Raw genomic sequence first — 9,097 nt, 5'->3', positions numbered from 1 at the left:
ACCAAACTCCTTAATATTTTTTATGCCTCAATTATAATAACATGAGTAAATCTAGCCATCTGTATAGTGGGTATCTAACCTTAAATATAAAGATAGTAGAGACTAAAATTCCATCATTTTGATTATTTGTACACAAAATTGAAGGATACAAAGTTCAAGAGAGCCTTTCGTATGGCCTAACAATTATACTTCATTTCCTTTTCCAATGGACTCTGTAAACTCTGATCTGACCATTTTATATTCCACAAATCTCAATAAAACTATATCTAGTCGTTAATCACAATTAAATATCTTTGTTTTTGACTCTATGATATTAAACATAAAAAAGAATCATGCTAAGTATGGCATGTGTAATGTTGAGCTATTGGTCAGAGTAGACACTGAAGACCCCCAAATAAATACAAAATATTGACAGTGATATTGGTTGTACACCAGAATGTGATGGTTATACCTTCATACCATACACTTTTATCATAAAATATGGAGAAACCAAATGTAAGTTTATGGACATTTATAAAGGCTGGGAGAAGTTTTATCAGTTTTCTTCAACAATGGGGTTTGTGGTAGATTGACTATCCTCTAGTAGGTGTCCTGCACTCACAAACATACATGAGTTCAGTGGAGAAAGAAAGATACAGATGAAGGAAAGGAAGGAGGAAGGGGTGAACATGAAGCTGGGATATGGAAAGGATGCTCCACCAGATCTAGAGAGGAAGATAGGGAGTTGATAGGATTTAAATACATTTTATATGTAGACAAAATCAACAAATGGATAATACAATAGACAAAAGTGATTTTCATTTTTCTATGGTTCATTATATCTGCTTTGGCTATGCTCAGTTCTCTGGTATATCATCCAAATTCACAAATAGGCATGGCTAATATTTCCCATCATTTACAAATCCTCTGCTAAGAAAAGTAACAATGTACATCTTACTTCCTTCAGGGCTATATGGGTAGAGTGTGCCAAGAAGCCTGTTTTGCAGAGATAGCTTACTCAAAACCATAGCTGAGATTTAGAAATGACTTTCCCCATTATAGGTTTGTTTTTTAGATTTTGTTCTACATAATTTTGTTTCAGTTGGGTACTAAATTAGAGTGCCAATATATCTAAGGCAGGGACTAAGAAGTTGGGTCCTTTTACTACATTAGGATATAGGATATGTGAAGCCACAGTAAATGCATGGGCTACAGAATAGATAGACTTCCTATAAAATATAAATCAATTAAAAGGAGAATCTTATGACTCTTTCTTGTCTCTTGCTTTCAGTAAATAGTTTACACATTAATTTTTTGTATGTATAAAGACTGAACTACCTTGAATTACACACTGGCCTTCCTACTGTGTGTTACTTTTTAGTTTTGACCACTGTATATAGTATCTTCTATTCAGTGTCCCAGTTGGACCACCCAATGAGGAGTAAAACATGCAGAGCCACCATGTTTTTATTTAATCCCTGCACAGAAATAATTCCTCCTTGTATTTCTCTTGAAGAATAATTTAATATTGCCTTTAAAATCTTTTTTTTCAAACAAAAAGGACACACCATCTCAGGTAGAGATGATCCCAAGGGTCTATAATAATCTAATGAATACTAATGGGAAAATCTAAAATGTTGAATTTTATTACATAGCAGATATTTCTTATTCAAGATAACATATACATATTAAGACTTAAAGCTTAGATTAAATCTAAAACATATGACTCTAGATTTATCATTTTAGCTATTTCTTGTACTGTGTATGCAGAACAGCTTTCTCACCTATCCTTGTTCCTGCTTAGCTTGAAATTTCATCAGATTGATCTGAGCCAAATATAGTTCATTTATGCCAAGCAATAAAGGTCCCTACATTACTATCTAAAATAGTAGCTTCTTCCACATGTAAGGCACTGGAAAAAATTTATATTTGAACAAAATAATGCACCAATCAAAAACAATATGATTGAAAACTTGTGGGACACTTGAAAGTGCTAAAAATACATGTAAGAGCAAGGTAGTTATTCATAACTTCAAAGCAATCTATATTGGAGCAAGGATCTCATGGCTTGGATCCAAATAATAAAATGCTATATCCTTTCCTCACAATGGCATTCAATGTTTTATTTACAGAGTGCTCAGATGCTAAAGCTAAAATTTCAAATTCAGAAAAAACAATTTTTTATCAACACTCAAAATAATCTCTTCTCACTTGAGACTCCCTAAAATTTCTCTTAAATAGCTCCCCAGTTAGTCAACTCATGAAAATGTATTCCCAATGTATACAAAACAAATTACTATGCAGATAAGTAAGGAAATAAATTTAATTTAGAAGAAGGATACTATGTAAACCAAATATAAGTTAAATAAAATGCATCCTCTTGATATAGTTTTAGCAATAAAGAATAATTTTGAGTATTTTATGTATATTATCTTTAGATAGTAGTTTTCTGTGTTACTCAAATGTTGGTGACTGATTATAAAGTGAAATATCTGTTTCAGAAAAATATTTGTGAAGCAATTTATAAGAATGTATTTGACAAAGGAAGTCTGTTAACAAAAAGTACTGACTTTTAAGTAAAAGAGGGTTCTTTATGAAATCAGTCTTTTTGTCTGGCAGCCAGAAACATGTCTTGTCCTTACAGTCTAGTAGACATAAACTAGGAAACTAGGGTTTTGTCATAATATATTCCATTGCAACAATACTATAAAGAAAAGGACTTTCCAGAAAAAGCACTTAGTCAGGAATATATTTTTTCGAAGTTTATTTTGCTCATCATTATAAGACCTAGTTATTTATAGATCATTGTTCTCATTTAATAAGAACAATTCCTTCAGGATGCAATGACCCTGGTATTGTATATAAGTGTTCTAGCATTTAGCTACAGAAACAATGGAGAATCAATATGATTCTATAACTCTCATTTTAAGAATATTACTATTAGGTTTTTTTCTGCAAGTCTAAGAGACTACCATTAATAGTATCAGGGACTGGTTGGTTTTTAACCAATGTAGTTGTTGGGTATTCAACTCAGGACCTCTAGAAGCAGCCAATGCTTTTAACTGTTGAGCCATCCCTCCAGCCCCTTAAAAATATGATCTTAATTGAAATAGAGTAAGATCACTTTTTTCATCCCTTCAACCTCTCTCAGCTACACTCTTCAAACTCTTATACTCTACCACATTCTCAAATGCTTAGGTTCTTTTACATAATTATTGTACACATTTTTGTGTGGTAATGAATGTATGAATATTTGTATGCATTTATATACACATAAATAAATATGTAAATACAATCTGCTAGTTCTATTTCTGTGTTTGGTTATATATAGACTGACAGCTGACCATTATGCACTGGACAACCAATAACAAATCTTATATCCAAGAAAGGCTAGTAGTTTTCCTTCTCCCAGTAGTCACTAGTGTGGGGTGAAATGTTATAAAACAATCTGTGCTACAGGTGGCATGGCATTGGCAGACAGGCTGACCTGTTCTCAGCCCAGCAGACTCTGACTCAGAGCTCTGAAATCACTTTACCCAGCTTACTAAGATTCCATGGTGGGCTGCTGCTTTCAAATTCCCATGGCTGGCTGCGGTGTTGTGCCAGTGTTCTTTTCTCTGGAACTCAGCTGAGTTGCTGTGTGAAGAAAATCACTGCACAATCGTAGTTTAGATCAACACAATCACTGGGCAGAACAACTAGCATCCTATTTCTTAAGTTATTCAAAGTTATAAATCCTCCAGTAGCAGATCCAGGCAGATTTGCCACCTGAACTGGGGGGCCTCTCCTACCTACATTTGTATCCTCCATGATCTCTCCAGTTCAAAAAGAAATCGTCTTTCTCCTGCCTTTCTCTTACTCTCTTCTACCTGGAAGTCCCACCTACTCCTGGCACAATGATTGGTCCCTTGAACTCTATATTCATTAGAGGAATATTCTGCCACCCACTAGCTGCCTGTAGTTTTTTTCTTTAGTGATGGGAAGGTACAACATATCCCCTCTACCACATTAACAAGTTCATTTACATTGACTTCATTCAGGTTTTGTTTATGAAGCCATTTCTGGTGCACACTCTTCCAAGGAAGACTTTCAGGTACTGTGGGTCTTACAATATTCCTGCCTCTTCTTCTGTGTTTCCATTATTATAAATGGAGGAGCTGTAATGTAGTTGTATCTGTTGGGACTGGGTTTCCCTCATTCTTTTGTTCTCTGCATTGTCCCCATTTGTGATTATCTGTGATGATCTCCAATTGTTATGAAGAGAGGCTTTTTTGTTGACACCTAATCTGTGGTTATATGCATAAAATTTAGAATAACATAATGAATTTTGCTAGTCTAGCCAAATGGAGGTAGTAGATTCTTTTCTAAGTTCTGTGACCTCACTTGTGCTGGGAAGTTTGCTAGGTTTCCAGTTCTAGACATCATTTCTATCCTGCTGTTTGTGGCTTAAGTCTATTTAGGCAGCTGTTGATTGCCACCAATATGTAAATGCCTATTATCACATCTTTATGTAAATCTTAAGGCTGGTATTTTTGGTGGATCAGAGGTGTTTCAAATTGGTAGTACTCTGTGATTATTTCCTTTTCTAGCAGCTTTCATAGTATTTTCTGGAGCCTCTGAAGTTAGAGCACAAGAATGAGGCTTTTAGGAAAGATCTAAGTAGAATCATTTGACTCAAATAAGTATATGGTGTCTTCAGCAATAGGAGCCCAGCCTGTAACTCCAAGAGGCAACAATGGCTATGCCAATAATCTTGTCATCAACTAAAACCACCAAGGTCAAAATTTTATTAGAAATGCATAGGAAAATATTGGGTAAAAATAGTTTAATTTTAATGATTTCTTTTGATATATTCTGGGTTTTCATTTTTTAATGAAAATAGATTTTTCACACAATATGTACCTATATCACTATCCTCTCCTCCAGCTCCTTCCAATTACTCCCCAAGTCCATTTCAACCCAAATCCACATGCATTTTTCTTGCTCATTGCAAGACAAAGAGGCATCTAAAAATTAATAATATAAAGCTTAAACCAATCAAAATAGTACAAAACAAACAAGAAAAAGAGCAGATGAAAAGACAGAAATATTTTATTGTAATACAATATTCTGCATTTATAACATAATATTTTAAATTTTTAATTTTTCTTAATTTTTATTGGTTATCTTATTTATTTACATTTCAAATGTTGTCCTCCTTCCTTGTTTCCCTCCTGCAATCCCCCTATCCCAACCCCTTTTTCCCTGTTTCTATGAGTGTGCTTCCCCACCCACCCACCCATTCCTGCCTCACCACTCTAACTTTCTCTTACACTGGAGTATTGAGCATTCACAGGACCAAGGGCCTCCCCTCTCATTGATGCCCGATAAGACCATCCTCTGCTACATGTGCAGCTGGAGACATGGGGCTCTCCATGTGGACTCTTTGGTTGGTGGTTTAGTCCCTGGGAGCTCTGGGTGGTCTGGTTGGTTAATACTGTTGTTCTTTCTATGGGGTTTGCAAACCCCTTCAGCTCCTTCAATCCTTCCCCTAACACCCCCATTGGGATCCCCATGCTCAGTCCAATGGTTGGCTGCAAGCATCCTGAAAGACTTTGACAGAGACTCTAAAGAGACATCTTTATCAGGCTCCTGTCAGCAAGCACTTGTTGGCATCCCAAATAGTGTTTATGCTTGGTGACTGTATATGGGTTGGATCCCCAGGTAGGACAGTCTCTGGATGGCCTTTCATTCAGACTCTGTTCCACTCTTTGTCCCTGTATTTCCTTTAGACAAGAACAATGCTGGGTTAAAATTTTTGAGAAAGGCGGGTGGCCCCATCCCTTAACCAGGAGCCCTACCTAACCTCTCCATATGGTCTCTGCAGGTTCTCTCTCGCCCTTTGTTGTGTATTTCAGCTAATGTCATCCCTGTTGGGTCCTGGGAGTCTCTTGTTTTCCTTGGATCTGGGACTTTCTGTTGGCTACCCCCGTTTCCCATCCCCCATTGCTACACACCACTGTTCAGTTTCCTGACCCTCTGTACATCTTCTCCATCTCCTCCCACACCTGATCCTGCCCCCCTTTATTTCTCTGCCTCTACTCTCTTCCTGTTAAGTCCCTCCCACCCCCACCTCAGGTGATAGTGATGGCTCTTTATCAAGTTAAACTACACATATATTTCAAATCGAGAAGAGAGCTGGGAGTCTGGCCCACTGAACTGCTGCATCTAGCCAGCAGGTTGCCATAATGTGCCAGAGCTGTGCCAGGCAGGCAGGGTGAGGGCAGACAAGGGAATGCTTGGAGGAGACCAAAGGAGCAATTAGGCATGTGGCTTAAGGGAAAGCTGCTAGCCACCCCCTTGGCAGTCCTTTCTCTCCTCCTCCCCTCTCCCTGCCCTGACATCAAAGGGCACCATGTCTGAGTCAAAGGCCAAAGCCAGTAAAAAAGGAGTTCAACTCAAATCAGAAAAGAGCCCAGTGAGAACTAATAAAAAGAACAGCATGAATGAATTGAATATATTTATGACCTACAAAATGAAATAGACAGATTTAATGACCGAGGCAGTGAGGATAATTTGAAAGTAGAATAAAAATATAACAAACTCTTCCAATCATTTTGTCAGAAGAGGTAAGAATTGTTTGCCATAATGCAAAATTTTGGGGTATCAATATTTGCCAATCATCCACAAGTGTCTGCACTGCTTTTGGGAAGAAGAGGAGGAGGCTCTGCATTTTTGACCAGGGTTGCAGTAACAGAATTTGAAGACATTAAATCAGGTTACAGAATAGACCTTTATTTTGATGAAAATCCTTACTTTGAGATTAAAATTCTCTCTGAAGAATGTCATCTGAATGAGCGTGGTGACTTGTCTTCAAAATCCACTGAAAGCAAATAGAAATCTGGAAAGGATTTGACAAAATGCTCAAGTCAAATGCATAATAAGGCCAGCAGGAAGAGGCAGCATGAAGAACCCAGAGAGCTTTCTTTACCTAGTTTACTGACCATTCTGATGTTAGGAGAGGTCATCAAATATGATATTTGGCCAAATTCCTTGAAGTGTTTTTTGTGTCCAGATATAGATGGTAAAAGAGGCAGATGATAAGCAAGTTGTGGTCCTTTTCTCAGTTCCTCTGTGCTCAGTAGCCCTATTTTTGAGGTCTCAACATCATGGTTCTCAACTAATTTGGGAGAAAATTATTTTGAGCAAAATACAAAAGGAAAAGAATCCATGTTTCTGTTCTAAATTCATTTTTATCCTTTCTTGTCTCAATAAATGTGGATTCTATACCACCACTGTGCCCTGTGGGAAAAAAGAAAAGTCCTCCATTTCCCTTGGCTCTGCTAGAGGCTGGACGGTGCTAGGCCCCTGTGTAGTAATGCATAGAATTATCCACTGGTTTTTCTTAAAATTAATAAAATAAAAAGAGAGGAATTGTGACCTCCTCCAGCCCATTATTCTCAAAGAATAACAGCCAGAAACCTGACCTGCCTGCCTCCGGAAGAAGAAGCAGAACCTGGTTTCTAGCCTTCAGGGGAGGGGCCTGGCCTGCCTTTGTATCTGGGAGAGATGCATTAAAGCTGGAGAGTTGAACCAGAAGTCATGTCTGTCTCCATGTGTTTTCTCTTGCCACCAGTTCCTATACCCATCTCTTCTTCCAGGGAACCCACCGTTAGAATGTAGCAGCTGAACTCTACAGTGACACTTTTAAAATAAAACTCTGCTGCTGTTGACTTGAAAAAAAATGCATGTATTTCATTGCTTTGAACCATGTTGAGTACAATTCTAGGAATATTTTATTATAACAAATAAATTGATTTAATTTTATGCTTTTGATTAGCTTATAGCATAGAGCAACATGTTCAGATCTTTGATATTAATCTGAATTTGAGATCTTCTTGAATTACTTCTGAGCAAGTATGATTAAAAAAGAATGATTGGTGACATTTGGTAGCATGATCGTGGAATTTCCTTCTGTCCTGCTCTTTTAGAAATACTTTTTTCCACTGTGTTTTTCATCTTGTTACAGTGAAAGTGATTTGCCTCCTTTCTTTGGAACCATGGATTTAATCTTTTTCACTTTTTCACTCCAGGCTTTTCCTTCATTTATTTTCAATCTCACTTCATAGCAGATCTTTCCTTTTCATTGTAAAAGCAGATTCATCAAACTCTTCTTTGCAAATGAAGAAAGAAATCTTTGTATCTTATTACACATCACAATGTGACATTTTCTTTCAATTCTCTTCACTGACAAATGCTTTTTTTCTGAGGTTGTTATGAGGTTGATTTATAAACTCTTCTCCTGCTACTCCAACCAAAGTGTAGTTTTTTAACAGAAAGGTCTCAGTAGCCTTTTCTCATGTTTCATCTCAACTGTAATTGTGTTTTTTACTAATACATGTGATTAAAACTTTTCGGGAGTTTTAATGAAACATGTATTCCTAGTTCTCCTGTTTATCATATAATCTTTTACTCTCCATTTCAGATTTTTCTTTTGTTATGATAACATTTGGCCTGGAGAGATTGCTCAGTGGTTAAAAATCACTGACTAACTACTCTTGCAGAGGTTCCTGAGTAAAATTCCCACCAACCTCATGTTGTTTACAACCATCTGTAATGGGATCCATTTCCCTCTTCTGATGTCGCTGAAGACAACGATAGTGTCTTCACATACATAATAAAAAAAATACATCTTTAAAAAAAAAGAAAACATGTTACTATCTAGGATGAGATTTTCCCCCTTTATTTTCCTCTCTACACATAGCAAAGATAACTGGCCATCTCTCTACAAAACAGAGATGCATCAAAATCGTTCCTTGGTCAGACTGAACATTCCTTAGTTTATTCTACAACTTATCAACTACTATTTTGGAGCTTCCACAAATTTAATTCTTACCAGAAATTAACAATATTTTGTCCTTCAAAATTTTAGCCTAATACAATTTCTTAATGTAAGATCCATTTTAATTGTACATTAAACATCTTGATTCACATATCAGAATCTAAAACTTTATTTATAATTATCAGGTATCTTCTGTTTTTTATAAAAGCTATTCAAATTCTCTTTATATTTGTCGATTATGGCAAGACTATTATAGTCCATGATTTCCATTGATTTAGGCTTAAACGTCAATATCAT

At 36.5% G+C, this 9,097-nt stretch overlaps 1 pseudogene; it reads left to right on the top strand.

Annotated features, from left to right (window-relative positions):
- Positions 1–6,373: 6,373 nt before the first annotated feature.
- Positions 6,374–7,059, top strand: LOC127676121 (protein SET-like; annotated as a pseudogene).
- The last annotated feature ends 2,038 nt before the right edge of the window (positions 7,060–9,097 follow it).

The sequence above is a fragment of the Apodemus sylvaticus genome, unplaced genomic scaffold (genome assembly GCF_947179515.1).
Source record: "Apodemus sylvaticus unplaced genomic scaffold, mApoSyl1.1 scaffold_515, whole genome shotgun sequence".
Taxonomy (NCBI): Eukaryota; Metazoa; Chordata; class Mammalia; order Rodentia; family Muridae; genus Apodemus; species Apodemus sylvaticus.
This window is presented reverse-complemented; position numbering and strand designations above follow the sequence as displayed.